The sequence below is a fragment of the Athene cunicularia genome, assembly GCF_003259725.1.
Source record: "Athene cunicularia isolate RWA chromosome 8 unlocalized genomic scaffold, athCun1 chr8_part1, whole genome shotgun sequence".
Taxonomy (NCBI): domain Eukaryota; kingdom Metazoa; phylum Chordata; class Aves; order Strigiformes; family Strigidae; genus Athene; species Athene cunicularia.
Genome location: NW_020799109.1, coordinates 3,832,308 through 3,852,163, shown reverse-complemented (window position 1 = coordinate 3,852,163; position 19,856 = coordinate 3,832,308).

The following is a 19,856-nucleotide window of genomic DNA, read 5'->3' as shown; positions in this document are numbered from 1 at the left end:
TTTAATGTGACTTGAGGCAGTGACCCTCATATGAGTTCTCTCCTTCTGAAGCCCCTCATGTTGATAAGCACTGCTTATAAAACTCCATCACGATAATGCTAACCATTGTAAGTGATGAGGGCAAGGGTGAAATACCGGCGCTGTTGACATCATTAACAGTTCTGCCATTGATCTGAACCAGGTCAGGATCAGCCCAAATTAAAGCAGTAGCCTTGCTGACAAAAGACCACTAGTCAAAGGGAGGCCCAATCATTGAGTTAGTCAATCCCATGTGTTATATTCAACAAAGGTCAATAAGATGGAAGGTCTTGGATTTAGATCACTAGAAAGATAAGCGTGCCAGGCTTGAAACAAGACTCCAGCGAAATCAAGGGACACCATTATTTGGATATTTGCTGTATGACTTGCTCAAGAATTTTTTAAAATGTGCTTTATCCATATTCAAATCCAGTATAAACTGAAGTAGAAGAATATGATCTCCGTGGGAAGAGGTCATAGAAACAATATCTGTGCACCTGCCTACAGATCTATGCAGGCATTTGCAAAACAGACATTTTGGAAACAGACAGCTACTGCTAATCTATTATTGTTTCCATGCAGATTTTTATATAAATCCTCTTCTTGTAAAATGCCACATACTCTGCTTAGCTTTGAATCTAAGCAGATGAAGCACAACTTCAGCCTATGTAAATAAAATTTAAAACTTAAATGGTTTGGAAATCTGGACTTAATAGGGGCAACTGGGTTGGAATTACCTATTAATTATAAAATCATTCAATCAAAAGGATATATATATTCCTCATAGTTTTTGTAACTTTTTTACTGACTCAAACATTTTCTGCTTGATTGTATTTCCTTTAAGGAAATCTGAAAATGCAGTCTGAATAGTAGCCACAACCTATCCTATCAATTAACTATACCTGATAATTTAAGATACAGTCACTTGAACATGATTTAATAATACATTAGCTACATAAAGCTGTGTGCATGTAAGCGCACACGCATGTGTTTTTCCGCACATGCATTCTTTATTTTTCTTCCCGAGACCAGCACATTTTGGAATGATATTTTAATTTATTATTATGAAAGGAATGGCAACTGGTTTTTAATGGTTACAGAATGGTGACTCACAACACCGTCCCAGATGCTGTCACCGTCGCTATGAGAGCAGATTTGCAACATCTTGTCATAGGCACACATCAGTGCTCATGCCTGCTGCCTTCATCCCAGAGGACAGCCTAACACCTGCTGCTGGCAGCGTGCCGGCCCTTCGGGGAACAAATGTTCCATTGCTGCTGGGTGATAGGACAGGACAGACTCGAGATTTCAAGTGAACTGGCTAAAGGCACCCTAGGGCTCGGTGCACCCACCCCAGCACCCAGATGGTTGCCATTTCTGTAGGAATATTAGAGTGAGTGGTATGCCTATAGCTGTCTCCTCTAAATAAAGAACAAGAGAAAAATCAACAGCACCCTGGATGATAAGATTTCTAGCATTAGCTGTAGTTCCTTAGGAAAAAAACCCCACACATTTTTCCAGTCAATATTATACTGCTGGAGTAATATGTGTCTACTCTGTATTTATTCACATTAGGAACTTAGAAGTCTGTATTAGAGACTTTTAAACATCAGAATATAAGTGAAAATGCATTTCTAGAAGGATAATATGCTTCTCTCCTGCAGAACACCTTTAACTTTATACAATTTACAAATACCAGACAAAATAGGTGTAGTTTTTATTTTTCAGTGTTCAGCTTCTATACCTTTATGTTGCCAGATGTACCGTGTTAAGACGAGATGTAAGAAAAAAAAAAAAAAAAAGTGGGTAAATGTATTTTGCAAGTGTTTCTTTTAAATGTATTTTTCAATACACCTATCCTAGAGTTTTAAAATAAAGAGTACTGTGCACTAGCACTGGATAGCCCAAGTTTCTCACTGAGGTCAAGGAGAGCTCAAAGGACTCCTGGCTTGGAATAACAGCTCAGTGCATCTCAAGATCAGGTCTCTCAGATACTATATAGTGTGTTTCTTTCCATTTATGATATTACCATTCCACATCCAGTGGGGTGATAATAGGAATGTTATGATGTCTTCACTTCATGTGGATTGAATAGCAGGCTAATGAAGATGAAGGTGGTGCTTTTTTTCAGCTATTATACTCAAATTTCAAATAAGACCATTTTTATTCTCTGCTTTTGAAAAGGCTTTTTGTCCACATTATTCCCCAAAGCTTAGATCAAAACCATGTCATCTTTCTGAGAGAGGTGCAATCTAGGATGCAGTGCATTAGTATTTCAGCTACTGCAATACAGTTTTGATACTCTTTTGCATTTCAGTCTTTGCACAGGAATTTGTTCCTATGAAAGCCAGATCCCTTAAAAATAAAAAGATTGATCATGTATTTGTAGGAGGGTGACTTGATCCGAAGCCTCTAGGTTGTTGCAGTTTAATTCAATGTGGTTTAAATGAATGTGCAGCGAAGCAAAACCCAGGTGATATTTCACTTTCACTGCAGTATGCTGCACTTTTCTGCAACAAATCAATCTAATCTACATCACAATACACTGAGCGACACCCTGAACTACCAACAGGAGAATTCCAGATGACTTTCACTAGTTAAAAATTCACTCTTTTTCTCTTGTTAGAAAGGTTAATGGTTGGGATATATCTCTGTAAATTCTTAGGAAAGAACAGCATCACACAATCAGCATCAGCTCTCTTTGTGGTTCTTTGGACACACATTCCTATGTTATTCTTTCTGATGGTCTCTAAATGAAGTTTCCAGGTAATGCCAATTCATAATAATCTCTCTGCTAATGATCCCACAATTGGCCGTGGGCAAATCACATTGTTTTTCTTTGTCCTCTAGCCATTTCTGTAAAACGATGTTAACAGTATACATAACAGAGAGATGTTGGGTGAATCTGTGTGCCTGCAGAGGACTTTGAAGATGAAAAGGCTTATTTAAATGTTACATATTGCCACTATTATTAAAGATTAAGAGTGCATTCTGCCCTCAGATGGACATGTGCAGCTGCTGCTATTCCTATTGTCCGTCTTTACACAAATAACCATGCAATGGTGCAGAGATGTACAAAGCTAGAGACTGTAAGTTCAGCAAGTCAGCTTCACTGGAGCAGAGACAAGGTTTTTATGTGCAGATGGCAGGCATGCAAATTTGGTATGATCACAATTTAGAGGTGCTTGTAAAGCATTTGCGTCGAATGAACTCTTTTCAGCTTCTATTTCTACAATGATGTTAACTACAATGAGAAAGAATAGAATGAAAGAGCAGGAAAAATATTTTTCATAAACCTTTGGATAAATATCCTAAACAAAAGTGGCCAGGGCTAGGGCAGTCCTGGTGAGAGAGACTGGGACACAGTTCAGAGGTCAAGCTGAGCTCTCACACATTTGGGTCATGCTGCATGTATCTTCTCTTTTGCAAGGCTTCCTTGAAAACTGTGGAGTATCCTGGGTCCTCATGCAGGAAACGAGCCCCAAAGATTTGGTGAATCCTAAAGGGCATTTTTAATCCAGAATTTTTATTCAAACTGAAAAATTGGGGTTTTTTGGAGGCCCTATTATTGCCCAAACATTGCATTCTATTTTGACACTGTTAAAATTATTTTTTCACTGTCCTGGATATAGTCTTTACAGAGGACTTACAAGCTGATCTTTCTGACTGAACCATGTCACTCTTGTGAAATTAAATTGCAGTTCTGTAGTCACACTGCCTTTGATTAGCTTGCCAGGTGTTAATGACAGTAAAATTTGGTCTAATGGGTAGAAACTTAGCCTTATACCCAAATAAAAATCAAAAGGAAAGGGTCCCTGAATAGATTGTCATCTTCTACTTTTCAAAATAGACTGTTTTAATTCCCCTTTTTTATTGGAGTCAGTACACTTGCAAAATAGGGATCGTCTGAATTCAGAAACAGTATAAAGAAAACTGCCACTCAGTTGTTGTTTTAAAGACAGTGTTGGCAAATAGCAGAGATGCTTCTTTTACCAGGGAAAGCTGCATTTATTGCTTTATGTTCAGAACATTCTGTGAAGTGAGCAGAAATGAGGCTGATCCATGCAAGAACCAGGGTTTTAGAAGTCAAAGAAATAAACAAGTTCCTGCAGTTGATGATACCTTTCAATGCATTTTTTTAAGGCCAAGAATAAGTAAATCAGTACCAGGAGATAGAGGCATGTTCAAAACCCCAACCACCCAGACCTGCTATATTTTATAATAAAAAGATCAAACGTGGCTTATGGATTGAGAACTCAACGTTACTACTGAAGAGCTTGGCATTAAGATAAGGAAAGCCCGAGAGTGTGGGTCAGGCTGACTGACAGAGCAAGCTAGTGTCTGAGCAGCTGCATTAAGTGCTTAAAGTTTAAGACAATAACAAGGAAAAAAGAAAATCTTTCATTAAGGATCTGTTGCCCTGGATAACCAAGGAGAGATTCTGGGTGGTCTCCATAAAGTTTCTTTTTAACTTGATAGTCAGACTCATGGGTACTTTTCCAACAGTTGTAGGGGATGAAATGACACTGAATTAATTTCCTTTTTTTAAAATAAAAGGAATGAAAGGAACAGCTAGATCTCTATACAACCGCCTTTGAAATCATCACCACCGGGCTTGTTTGCATGATCTGTGCAATATTATGTACTTGCATGGTCTAACCCTCCTTCAGGCTAAACAGCTGATCTTGTAACCTGGGATGCCTCCTTTAAACACAGCAGATCATTTGGGTTAACTAGTGTTCAGAAAGGTCACTGCTAAATACAAAGATACTTAACAGTGGTAGAATATGTGACCTGCTCCCCTGGCTTCTTAGAACATGTAGTCATCTGCTATCTCCAAATCATGTTCTCCCACACTGCAGGAACCACATACTCATGGTATAAAACTATTTAAGTGACAATTGCTAAAACCATTGAACTGGCTACCTTATATACAAGGTCCCCAAACAAGCCACATATTTGACAAAGTGGTAAACAAGAAATCTTCAGAATCAAGAGGGGATTTTACCTGCCGTTCCTTCAAAATATTAATGATGTGTTTTACAGTTATTCCTTTCTTGGAAAAGTTATTCCTAACCTAGGAAAACTTTGGTTTCATAACTGCTTCAGTTCTGATCTTGTTCTTGTCTCCTCTTCATGATACATCTGTACTGCCCGATAATTCTGCTGCCCTGGACTGGCCCCACTACTTGTTATCAGTCTTTCACTAGATCTTCCCTTTCCAAAGATCTGTTATGGAATTCCTTTATGGAATGACCTTCTTTATCTGCTGAACACAAAATGAGCTGGATGGTTGGCCTTCTTCAGATGAACCCACCACCTTTGGACTGATGTGGGTAAGGGAGGCTGCACCAAAGGGAGCAGCCACATCACCGGACAGTAGCAATAACAAGACAGCAGGGGTGGGCTGCTGGAATTAGTCTATGACTTCCCTTAGCCCAGCTTGTGCTGAAATAGGTTGTGTGAAGAGGCACCACGGTGGTAGTGTATTCATAACTTCAGCTGGTACCCATGAGGCAAAGCAGGTGATACAACAGCCAAGAAATAAAATTAACATCCTACTGCAGAGATTATATGAAAGTGAATAAATAGAAAATAAGTTATCTTTTTTTTTTTTTTTTGACAACTAAACAACAGAAACATATGCTTCACAAACTGAAATTACTTTAATGGCTTTCATCCATGCGTCACTGTGATTAGGTCTAGACATACGAACGGTCTTCTGGCACTGCTGAGCATGTCTGCATTGTGCAGAGCCTACATGGTATATATTCCTTAACTGCTCGAAAAATTATGTCAGTTCTATGAGTTTCTTCATCAGTATTGAATGAAAGGTTTAGCAACATTCAGGGCTGATATAATCACCACTCTCTTCAAAAGCTTCCTATTGTACAATTGGCTGAATTATCTATTACTTCACAGCATCCTTTCTGTTGTGCAAAACCAGACACACAAAAAAACCTCCATGAGGCTCTGGAGCAAATGGCTACAAAGACAACAGTGAGCGGCGATCTCCTCAAAGGCAATTGAAGATACGTCCCAGTCACCCTTACATAATTAGAGTCAACACACTTGTAAACATAGAAGGCCAAATTCTGACATCACCATATTGATTTTACCATTACACAAATATATATAAAAACATGGTCTTATCAGGAAACTCCATCTCAGTTAAGTAGGAAGGTGAAAATTCTGTTTGCTATTGACAGGACAAATGAACATAGCGAGAAAAAATGTCAATGTTTTTGTTAGAACATGTACATCTGAAATTTGAGTCAAGAAATATTTGAAGTATTAGAAAGAAAGTACCTTTGATTAGGGGTATTCTCAGAAAATAGTCTTAATTTGGAGACTGTATTTAAGGAAACAATTTATATTCTCTTGCAATCAAATTCCCGACTGCCCAGATTCTTTGTTGTTTTTCACAGATGTTCCTTCTTTAGTTGTCAAAGAAGTGAAGTAAATTTCTGTAGTTTGTAGGCATTTATTCTGAGATAATATAGGTTGCAGGTAGTGAACTTTCACTTTCAAAGATGAAAATTCAATAAGGAGAAATAAAATTCTCGGTAACTATATGTAGTCTTGTGTCCTTTTTTTTTTTTTTTTTTTTCATTCCTAGCACTGCTTTATTACTTATATTAATAGCATTAATAATTAAGGAAGAGCTGTGGGGTAGCCTTGAGATTAAAAGACTTTTAGTCCTCAGTTGCTGGGTCAAACCCTTCATGTTGTAACTATTTCAAAGCTCTTAAGAGATTTCTATGATACACACAAATTGTGTTGATTTAGCTCCTTAGGGACAGGTGTTTCACTGCTGCTCTGTGTGGTTGAGAGGGTATCCTATCCGAAGATAGAGTGAAAATTTTGTAGAGTGAAAATCTTGTAGATTTCTATGACTATTCAGCTATTTAGCTGATTTCTGTTTTCCTCAAGTTGCGTCCATTCTTTTGTCTGCAATAACCTGGCAGTGGAGTTTCCTTAGATTGATGGTTTCCCAAAATATAATTTCTTACAAGAATTGCAGATGTATCCAAGAAAACAAATGCTACTTGGACAGAAACTTGATTCTGCTTTCACCTGCACAGATATTAAAAACTTCCATGAAGCCAATAACAACTGTTCCATGGCTTGAGATAGTTCAAGGACACTTTCCAGCCCAGTTACAATTCAGCCAAGAGATGAAGTCTGAGAGAAATCATGATATCATCATGGAAAAATCACAATCATTAAAGTAAAATCAAAACAAGCAAGTTATCATTAAATATTTGCTTAGTTCTAGGCGACAGTCAAAGTAAGAAAGACTTAAGTATTTGAATAGGCATGAAGTCAGTTCATCATTATTTGTCCTACAAGAAGTGCTGGAGGAACACTGGTGGCTTGCTGGCCCTCCCACTGTGCCTATTGTTGCAAGAATAGCTAAAGGACTTCAGCTTTTGAGTCAGAGCCATCTCACTCACATTTAGAACAAGGGGAGTTTAGAAGAAAAATTACCACAGAAATGCTTTTTCTTAGATCATAGCTTACTCAAAGATGTAATTGAGATCTCCAGCTTTTCCCTTGCCTCGATTGTCACATGTTTATGGCTCCTACCTTCAGTTTTGTGCCATGCTCATCATTCCAGACACTGTTGGGGATTGAGTAGGGCTTGTGTGACTTGAGTAAACACCTAGAAAAAATATTCCCATTGCAAAGGCTTATGGAATATTTCTTCTAATTTCTTTGTCTTTTTTATCAGAAAATAGTCCTTGGGAAATTCTGGTTATCAATATTCATAAGATAAGCCCTTCTGCATCTTTGATCCATCCATTGTAGCATCCTCCCTACTAAAGGAGTCAGAACTGAATTCTAAAGGCAGGGTATAAAAGCAGCACTAGAATGACCTTCCTCTTGTATAGCAATTCTAGTTTTCAGCAATCAGTAGTTTAAGGACTCAAAGCTGCAGCTGTCTAATATCTAATGGCTATCAGTAGTTATATTCCTCATGAATTTGTTTAACTCTTCTTTTGGACCATTGGATTTATTATTCTTCAGATCACTGATGGGGCTTAGGATTGGATCATTGCAAGAGTACACTATACATTATTTATATTCAAAATATTTAATTTCTACCTCAACACTATAGCTTCACTTGTTCTAAGATTATATATGAGGTTAATATTCCTGCTTGAGTAAACATAGTTACTAGTTAACAAAAATAACATCCTAACTGCTAGAATGCAATTTTCCAGTGACCCATAAAATCTGTTGTTCTAGGCTGTCTGCAGTCTTGAGCTCAGCGTGAGTTTAACCTCCATCCATGGGTCCACAGATACAGCAGCCATAGAACAACAGATGAATTTACTTAAAATAAGAGAGTATAAAATGCAAGCATAAATTTAAATGACTGTGTGGTAAAAGCAAAAATTTGCTGGACACTTTTAAAACACAGGAGGCTGAAATGAGAGCTGAGAATGACAAGAGAGGGCAGGTACTGACCCCCATACTCAAAGACGTACAACAAAGGCATTTGCTATAAGTTCTCATGGAAAGCTTTTTAGACAAATTAATTAAGCAATAAGACATGACAGGGTGTGAATCACTTGGTAATGATTTACGCCTATTGTGTTGTTAGGCAGAAGGCCAAAGGCCGAGTGCTGTCAAATCACCTAGGTGTAAATTATCATTTGATAATTTGAGCCCTGGAGTGCGTTATTGTAATTAGAAGGTGTTCTATCATAAAAGTTTGCTTCTTCATTCCATTTTTTTCCGTTCTTGGCTACATTTTGATACTTAGAATTCTATCATTAAAAACTGTGAACCTTTTTTTGCAAGATTATTTCAGACAACTAATACCCTGAGAGGCTTTAGATAACAAACCCTGTCATATACCTCAATCCATAGCAAAGAAGTCAATGCAGGCATGTCATCACTGTAATTTAATCATTGTGCCTTAATTCATAAAGCCAGTTACAGACAAAGGGAGGTATTAGGGTTATAGGGGAATTGCGCAATTTAAAATTAGTTGGAAGTTTAATGTAGAGTCGATGAAGAGAAATAAGGCAGCTGCAGATGACTTTCACTTTTCACATTAAATAGCACAAAAAAGCTGAAGAGATAATAACATGAAATCTTCCAAGTCACAGTATCCAGACAGCTGTGGAAACCACAAGGAAAAGGCAATTCAAAACCTGATTATTCAAATTGAAAGAAGCAAAGTCCAGCAAGGGCTGTCCAACACAAAGACATCAACACCTTCTCTAGCTTTGGAAATTCATACAATGCAGCTTGTCAGAACCTGGAAGAAGGTATCACTGTCTACTTGTTTACTTATTCTGTCCTTACATGCTACTTTCAGCTTCACACTACTACTGGAGACAGCATAATAAAGTAGCAGGGTCCCCAGTTTGATTCAGTTTGCCATTCTTAGGTACTTGGAGTCATTAGTCACATAACATGTACCAAGAAAAAGAAAGATCTTATAAAGTCTGGCATAGAAATGGATGTCATGACAGCCTCTTTTTCCCTCTTGTCTCATCTCTGGCCCCAACATCATTAGGGAAAATTATTTTAGCAAATCCAGCTTCCTAAATATTAACCAGGGTCACAGTCATATGTGATAGAACATTCTTAATGCTCTTGCATGACTAGATGACAACAGCCTTCACTGCAGAATTCCTAACACTAAAATTATTGACCACTGATAAAAAGCAGTCCCAGGATGCAAGTATCCAGGGTGAAATGTCAAGGTCAATCAAGAGAACATCTTTCCAAGCAAAATACACACTCCGAAAAAGAGAATTATACCAAGCTGATACTTCACAGGTCAGCCATGATTTCAAAACCAGCAAGAAACCGTCTTATAAGTGATGTAACTGTAAAAACAGAATGTCTCAAATCTGTTCTGATAAACTACTGGTCTTAAAATTATTTTTCTGGAGTTTACTTTTAATGTTTGCTTATTGATGGCATATGCTCCTTTTTTGTTGTGATTCTTTTTCCTTCTATTTTTTTCCTCTCATTTTATGTTGTCACAAAAGCTGCCACACATCCTATTGCATTTATTTAATCAGAAGGATCCAGATAACGTGATAGTTGGTTTTACCATCCGTCTAGCATATTATTAGTAGGTTAATGTTTGGAAAATTGACAGAGAAACAGATGTTGGGATTATTTTATGTAGCTTGAATACCATAATGATATACAGTTGTCAGAAGCTTCTATTTTCTTATTTTAGGAAGATGATTATTTCATGGAGGAAATGGATCAACTTTTTACAAGCCAGAGGGGAGAGAAAAATAAAATGAAAGACCTGAGGAAAAAAGGAGTGATGAATGTTTAGTCTGTGCCTAAAACGCTGTTCAGAACACATGCAATTTATGAAATTGTTCTAAGGGAATAATCCTGGCTGTGCCTGTTTCCCTCACAGATACATATTTAATGAAATAAGGGAGAATAAATCTATAGTCTCATGATTTGCACATCCTCGGTCTGCTGTAAAGTGTGACAGGAAGGAGGCACCATTTTTGTTAGTTGCACTTGATAATGTAATATGCAGAGGTTTCTCTCTTTCTAGAAAGAAAACAGTGAACTTGCAAATAAAGAACTTGGACATGCTTGGCATGTCTTCATTCCCTTTTAGCTATGCTTATCAGTCACAGTGGGGAAAAAAGATCTAGCTGATGCCCAAAGGGCAAAGGTCAAAAAAACTTTATTTCCATTTTTTAACACATTTAGTGTCTTACTATTGGACTTTTAGATATGAAATAACAAGATCAAAGGGGTTTTTAATTTCTTGTGAGTTTGCTTGCTTTGTTTTCTGGCCACCTGTTCAAATTTCTGTTCAAATTAGATTTTAGGAAGAAACTGAGGGACAGTGGAAAATACTGTGAAAAGGACATAGTACTCAGTGCTTTGATGCATACCTCTAATCCTGTATCTATTCCTACATTTCTTTACAATAATTCCTCTTTATCCTGCATATTTTATCACTTCATGTTAGTTCCAGATGTGGTTAAGGATTCAATATCTGGTAAAACAATTATATTTTGTCCCCATCACTATAGTTTAAGTCTAAATTGTTCAGGCACTCAGCTCCTTCTGGAGGTGAAATAAGTCTCAAAAAATGAGTTCCTTGAGCATTATGGAAGCCAATATCACTCTCTTTTTTCATCCAACATTCATGAGCCGGGCTTGATACTTTTACCACTGACATCTGTGGGAACACTCTCTGACTGGAAAGAAAATTGAGAAAATAGAGTTGTACATGGATTGGTGTGGCACTTCACTGCGTGCAGAGTAGAGAGAAACTTCCCTACACATACATGCACGTTCACATGTGAGCACAGAGACTTCCAAAACCTCTCTTTAACAAAATAGAAAAGATGAGCGCTCAGTCTTTAAAAAGCACGTGAACCTGGTTATGAATAGAGTAACTTGCACAAGATGATATAGTCAAGCAACTCCCTAGGAAATTTGCAAAGATCATTATTATTAATATCAAAAGTTCTCTGTTTTTTGTTAAAGACATAAATCTCCGTAGTGAAATAGAGTTCATCACCTCCAAATTTATACTCTTAGCAGAGGTTTAAATCTTTATGGATGCCTCCCAAAAATCTAATAGGTAATAAAGAAGTAGTGATCTAATAAAGTCAACAGGTAGTTGATGCAATATTTGAATTTAGACTACACTTTTTAATTATAGGTTTACAACATGTAATAATAGAACTGCCTCTGGACATTCATCAGAAATATCTCCTTTTGATTTACTTACCAAGCCATTGGTTTCTAGATAATATTACTTAATTCAAAGGCAACTGGGAAAGGATGTATTTGATAGTAAAACTATTTTCATTAAGATATTTAAGAACCAGAGCCTGCATTTTTTCCATGCAACTTTAATCAAAAAGCACTGTTCATCATGCTTTCAAACAACAATAGCTATTGCCAGTATTACTATAATATTACTTCAGTAATTAATTTATTTAATCTTTCTTCTCTGTCCTTTATTTTAAAGTATGAATTTCATGGGTGTTACTGACAATGAAGAACAGAGAGTCATCTGACCATCAATTGCTCAAAGTGCTCCAATTCTCTTCTCACAGGAGCATGTTGTTAGTATTCAGTTATGCTCAGCCATTCTTTGAAGTAAAAAAGAATTAGATATTAGCAAAAGATTCAGATAAAAATCTAGATCCAAACCTTCCTCATCCTGAGGAAGACCCTGTTGCAAACTTCTGCATCTTTTTGTCTTAGCATAGCCTAGTCCCAGGCTTCGAACTCAGATTAATCCCAGATAATGGAGTAACTAGGATTTGAGTCTTAACTTCGTAATTATGTTCCATCTTAGTAACAGCCCGTGACTTCATAACATCCAATTGCTACTATAAATGACAAACATGGAAATGTTAATAGTCTTTCAAGGTTTTTCAGGAAATCTTCTAGGATTTACAAATCATTATTGTAAGAGACAAACCAGAAATAGCGGACATTTGAAATATTTGACAAGTGTTAGTATAGTTTTACCTGATTAAACTACACACCAAAAGAATGGGAAAGAATTAGCTGTCAAAGATAGTAGACAGGTACTAAGGTTACAGAGAAATGAACTGAGATCACTTCAAACAGATTATTTTATCCTTGAGGTAGATGTGTAGGAGGAGAGCTGGATTTTGAGATTATTCTTTTCCTTGGAGAACTAACCAGAATAATGTGATAGTCTTCATAGTGTTCAGTTTAACATAATGAGGAACAGTAATTCAGCGTTCTTATATACTGAACAGATCTGCACTGGGAAACACTGAAGACAGCAATTAGCATGATACAGATTGTTCTGTACCTTTGACCTACAAGTTCTTTTTATAGCTGAACTAGTGTCAGGATTCTGTCTGGCTGCTGCACTGGCCTCAAAATACAGCCCAGCTCCCTTGTACTACTTGCAAGCAATTCAGACATAGAATATTTTGGGGATCATAAATGAGCAACATCTATTCCCAGGGTAAGGCAAGTCTATTTCACAAGTTACTTTATGGACCATATGGTTATACTTGGTTACGTTCAGTCACATAACATCACATAAAGCAACTTAATCCAGTATATTCAGATGCCATGCAATGCAAATGGAGCATCATTTCCAAGCTTTAAAGAAGCCTTGTCTTTTCCCCTGGGGAGCATGGTGTAGACTATAGTTTTAAGTCAAACTTCCCATAAACTTTTAACACTCCAGTCTTTCAAAAAAGTATGTCAGCCTCCAACTTAGTATGATGCAACTTATTATCTGTATGTCTGAATATAAAAAAGACACTCTGGTGTTCTTTTGAAAGTATGCTGAAAATAGAAAACGAAATTGCAACCAGTAAAGAGGAGAAGTCAGAACTGGTTTAGACTTTTAGTATGGTCGTTGCCAAAACCAGCAAAACATCCCTGAGGCCTCCTTATCCAGTGTGTTGAGCCGGAGCTTTCTGGAAACAGCAAGCTCAAAGATTGCTAAGCCAGACTCTCTCTTAGATAATTCTAAGGCTTATAACTAGGACATTTTAGTACTATACAGGGAAATAGTTCTTAGTCGTCTCAAATATGGCAGATATTGGATGTAATTATGGGGTGAGCAAGACAGAAAACATTGCTCAAGAAGCAAGGAAAGAGTTAAGCATTAGGCACTCAAAGGTGGGATTCAGTCCTGGGCTAACAGCCCTTCAACACAACTTTCCATTGTTCACAGGCCTGGTTAACTCCTGGGGTAAAGTACCTTTTTGGCTGTTGATGTCAGGAATGCTATCACTTTTGTGATATAATTTGGTTTTCTGTGTAATTACATCCTGGCAAAAGCATATTTCTAATAGCACAGCTAGAATTTTCTTTTTAAAATGCATTGTTGCCTTTACGCTGGAATGCTGTATTTAGTTACATTCCACCCTCATTATAGAGCTCTCTGTACATCCCAGAGCACAATAGTGTTATTATGCACTACCTTGGCCTCCAGGTCATGAACTACAATTATCTCTTTTCATGGCAACAATCTTTATAACCTAGAAACTACTCCCAGGGACAACATTATAAAGAAGGATTGGCATATACATAAATAAAGATGAATAGATATTGGCACTCCTCAGAGTTTTTGCCATTGATTACGGAATGTTGATTAATGCCATAATCACTACCTCCCCTCGTAAGCGATAGCGGCATTTTGTGCTGGCTTCACTTTTCTGTCTTCACATCTGCTGCTTTCTCTCCAGTCCCTGGCTCTTGTCACCCATCTGATTCATCCTTGTAGCACGATGACAAAAGTCACAATGTTTGGTTGCCAGCGAGAAAATTTCAGAGGAACAATTTTGAATCTGATTGTTCTCGACTAACATGCTGCTCCAACGGATTATAGCACTTTTATATGCGGTTGCTTTTTGCTAGGTCCATCTGTCTGCTCTCCAAGCTGTGCTCCTAAGATTTGACATTTCAGGCAGTTCTGATTCTGTTTTCTCTCATTCAGTTTCAGTTTTTAAGAACAAAAATTCAGTCAGGAAGGTTATTTGGGGAGTAGTAAGCAAAAAGTATGATTATTATTAGCACTCTTTCAAGCTATTAACCACAATGCTTTGTATTTCCTTGACGTTACTTTAAAATAAAAGATCTACAACTCATCTACAAGGCAGATAAGTAAATAACACCTGCACTACATGTAAGTAACTTGAATCCAGGGTTCAGACACTCACAGAAAAATCTTATGAACCCCAATCACTACTCCCAAATCATTAATTACTACATATTCCCTGTCCTCATTAGATCAATTATTGGAAAGTTCACCTTTACTTCATATAGGTTACTTACCTGCATTTACAGGTAAGGAATGACTTGTGAAATGCAGCTTCATTTTAACAGACGTTGCCACACAGACTTCACAGAACATGTTCAGAATTGCTAGTGATAGAGATTGCTCTGCAGAAAGAGGGCTACACAAGAAATGTATGTCAGAGTAAAATAATTAATTTACATGCATTGTCATTTTATGCAACATATGTTCATTTTTTAAATACTTGCCTTGCCAGAAGCTAAGGAACCAGCCATAAAGATAAACTAAACCAGACAATGTCTGGTAAAGTTTAGAGTAAAAATTGCTCCAAGTTGTACTGCACTGTTCTAGTTGTCCTCCTGTATGGTTTAAAATATATAGTCATATCAAGTTGATTAGGTTAGTTGACTAGATGAAAATTACTTGGTATCGGTATCAGAGAAGTCTCATTGCTTGAGAAGAAAACGCTTGAGGGGGGTTTGTTAGTCAACACCAGCAGTTTTTGTCTATAAGAATATCCAGTGAGGCTAACACATGTCTACATATTTTGTGTATATCTGATGTATCTGGGACAAGTACAATAGAACAAATGGATTTTGTTCCTTTGGTCCCTCTGCTGTGGGCAAGCTTTCTGCAAAATCACCTTATCCCTAAACACCACAGGTTCCCTCTTGCAATAGAATAGCTAGAAGCAGGCAAATATGTAGACAAAAGGTGTAAAAAGATGTCAAAGCCAGCAAAAATTAACCTGAAATTTTTTTCAATTGTAGAGGACAGAGTAAAGAAAGCTGAACCATGAAACTATAATTGTTTGAATAATAAGAACATTTAAAGAATAATATTTCATTTTCAGCATCAAAAGATTGGGTTTTGGGGAGGTTTTTTGTAAAGACATGCATCAGTTACATAATAGCAACTTAATGAAAGAACTTAGAAAGTTCGGAGACAAGGAATTTCCTAAAGGAAGTAGGGGTTGTACAGAGACTGTTTTCCTTAATTCAGGAGTTGGCAGAAGGAAGAAAAAATACGGCAACCCAGCTGGTCTCTGAAGATACCTCAGTGTGCAGTTGTTACTCTGCTGGGTTTTATGTGCTAGCATGATAATGTGGCATGTGAATAATGAACCAAGTTCTTAAATCCTGTTTTTCCAACAAGTTTGTAGACCTGTGTCAACATGCTGGCTGTATGAAGTGGCCCATTACTGTGAGCCCTCAGAACATTCAAGCCAGTTTCTTTCTAAAGTGGGAGTTCATCCTCCTTGGGCCTTGCCCAAAGCTTTGGCTGCATGCAGACTCAGGAAAAAATAAAACCCAAACAACGATCCTCAAGGTGTGTTTAAATACCAGTTAGCACAGGGAATGAGTCACAACGAGAGGGTCTCCCATAGGGTGGATATAGAGCAAATCCCTTTAACATTTACTGCTTGCAATCCAGAGAGGTCAGCGAACAAGTGTGTTCTCTCCATGGTAAATAAGAGCAGCAGAACAGAATGATATGCAATAACCTGCTTTCTGTACAAATTTTGCATTGCAGAGTAACTGCCTTGAAGGATTGCTCAAAATTCATAAACTAATGGACAGTTTCATTGGATGCATGAAAGGGGTGAAATGCAGAAAAGGACTAACCCAGTTTATCGGGTATGGTCGGGAGCATGATATGCTCCCAACATTTGACAAATGAGCCAAGAGCTGCTGTGTTCTCATACCTTTCCATTTTTAATAACTGCATGCCCACAGTGAATACAGTTTTATGTAGAAGGAACTGCCTCTGACAGATACAAAATTACCTTAACACCAGCATAATTTATTACCTGCTCCTATGCAGGTTTACACACAAGAAAAACTACAGTTCCCAGTAAGGTCTGCTGTCCCTTTAAAGAATTCAGGTTTAATGCCTGAAGTTCAGAGAATCTTCATCTGATGAATGATCTTTGCTGAAAAAAATAACATCTGAACTGAGCTGACTTGAACATGGTTCTGTCCGAAAAGAATCAGGAATTCCTCCCCTATTCCCTCTATTCCTGGATAAAAGCAGAAAATAATTATATCCCCATTTTTACAGGATGTCTATTATTGTCAAATGTCATCTGAAAGGGAGTCCAGAATAATACCATTCAGCCTAGTGACAGACTACGTAGGTAAGCTAGAACTGAACTTAGCTCTGTGTGTCTGGGTGGCAGCAGAGGTGACAAGAGAACACCATTTGCAGTAAGGCAGCCAAAGAGCAACGACAGCAGGCATGATGGTAGCTGCAAAGTGCCAGCAGACTCAGCTTTGGAACAGATTTGCCAAGGCTGTTGCACCATGTGATGACACAGATTCCATGCTGAATGCACAGTGACATGGAAAATGTCTCCTAGTGGTGTCCAGGCTTTGCCAGTTAACTCCTCTAATAGCTACTCTCCCCTGACTTTGTGCTGTTTCACCAGCTGTTGTGCAGCTCCTGTTCAGAAGACGACACTGGCATTAGGGAAAAGCAACAACATATGGATGGGAGAAGAGGGGTGTTTTAAATAATGAGCATGCGTGTGTCTGTGTTCAGTACATACACAGGGAGTACTGGTTTAGTTACCTGAGCTTGATTTGCCATTTGTACCACTCTGTAGCAAGGAGCATTTGGAAGTGCAGAACATTCTGGAGGATACAAGAGCAAAGGCACCAGTCAGTTCCACCTGGCAATGCAAAAAAACTCCGAAGTGGGGGAAAATTCCCATTTGGTGAACAGTCAGTTCAGCAGTCCAGCCTTACACTTCACTCTTGATTGTCTTCCAGGGCTGAAGACATTCATGGGCATGAAGATCATGCCATCGCATGCATCCAGGGCATGAAGACCATGCCATCATGACCTATGACTGCTGAACATCCCCTTGATGCTTATGGCATCCGTCTAGAACTGCCTTTGGGTAGCCTCAAGACCAGAGAGTTGAAACAACCCATTATGTAGGAATTAGAGCTAATGAAGACTGGATTTTTCTAAATAATCATGATACATTTGGTGATACAAGTTCAAACTGAGGCTATTGGGATGCTAGAAAGAAGCAATCCTCAGAATATTCTCTGACATCTAGTACTGTCAGCTTGTGAGATAAATGCTTCCTTAAAGTATGTATAGGTTCACTCAGCGGGTCTTTCTCTTCTAAACAAATACTGATTTTCACCCATTCTGAAGAAGTTTAGCTGTTCTTAAGACATGTTTGAAATTCAAAAAGTAGTAAAGGACACGATGCAGACAGATAGTATGCCCCACCTAAAACCTGTCCCTTCAGGAGCCTGCTTGTGCAGGTCTTGCATCTCTATGAAGGGTAGTTAAAAGCAAGGTAAGCATTTTTTTGCACTTTGCTGTCGGGTTTTGCCCAATTGGTAGGTGGCCTGGCTGTAGCATGTGAATCCTGTCACTCTTTGTTCTGGTGGTCGTGAAACCCTCGGGAAGATACTGGAGCGATGGAGACTGCCAAAGTAATTCCACTGTCTTTTGTGGAGTCCACTTCCCTTTCCTAGGGACTGTGGCATGTTCAGTGTCTCCAGGCTGTCATGTGCCCAAAGTCATCAGAGGTTTTTGAGGTTTTATGGTCTCTAAGTTCACATCCAAACAGCACAAAATTTATTTGGGCCAGACTAAATGAAAGGCTTTTAACAGTTTATTAATATTTCTCCCAAGCTTTCAGTTTATGACTGAGATAAGGAGGTATTCCTATATTCTGCCTCACACCTGCCTATTATGTGTTTCATTATTAAAAGCTTTCATTCATAAAATGTCCCATGAGATGCATACCTTAGAGAGTAACTGAAATCAGGCAGTCATAACCTATCCGATTTAATGTTTCATGAGAAGGAAGCTTTAGGATTCCAGCTGGTATAGTAAAAAATCACCAGATACGCCACCATAACAATGCACTGAAAAAAAAATATCATTAAAACAATGTTAATAATGCTGGTATCTTACACTAGGTTTCTCAAGGGTTTCTATACTACCCTTAGAAATGTGACAAGATCAGGGAGCAATCACTGTATTTTAGCAGAGTTGTGGATTTTTCTCCTCTTAGTCTAAGGGCTTTCATATAACATCCTCATTAAGTTTAGAAGCACACACACAAGCACGCTCTTTCCTCATGTGTCAGTAGATCTATGTTAGCACAGGCTCCAAGTCCAACAGGTAGTGAGGACATGCCATTTCTGTATGATGGGTGCCACTCACTGGGGTGCCTCTCACTACTGAGAAGTACCAACATTGTCGAGATGAGACACAGTGTGACATGGAGCCCAAACTAATAAGACATTATCATGATGGTTCTCCATGGACATGGCCAGAAATGGTTGAAGGGAGGACAAGAAGAGATGGAGAGGAAAGCTAATTGGGTCATTCTGAGAAAGGAGATTATGATATATGGTGATTGTAATACAGATTCCCCAACCCACACATTTGTCAACAATTCATTTGTTTTAGGCTTATCCATATGCAGATCATGACATGAATTGGAAGGGCAGCACATCTGACTTTCTGTTGCCTGGCACTTTGTTTAATATTTGCCTCTTCTGCAAAGGAAAGGAAAAACAAACATAAAATACTGCTCAGAATCTCAGCTTGGTTTTGATCTCACCCTAGTTTAGCAGAAATGGCTCTATATTGTTTTTCCTGAGTTACTCGTGCGTGACAGCAGTGGAACAGTATGACCCTCTTTCGTCCTTGCTCTACTTATACATAGCTTATGTTCTCATCAAACAGACCCCAAGCCTCTTCTTTGCCTATAACTGCAGGTCAAAACAAAAATTTTGGCAATTCGGCTGCCCCCTCTGCCATTTGGAAGGAGCAAGGTGGAGACAGCTGGCAGTTAGGGGAGCACTAGGAAGCATATGGTAGCTCTGTGCAATGTTGTCCAAGAGCTCGTAGGACAATCATTCGCTTGCTTCACTAACTTCTAAAATGTACATCTTTTTTTTTTTTTTGTCTTTTCTCATAAACCCACAGGATGGACGTAGCTTCAGCAAGAGTCATTTCAGAAGAAATTTCATAATTTGAAATTGTTTGGTTCTTTCCTTGAAAGAAATTCTGCTCCCATAAATGTCTTCAGAGAAAATAG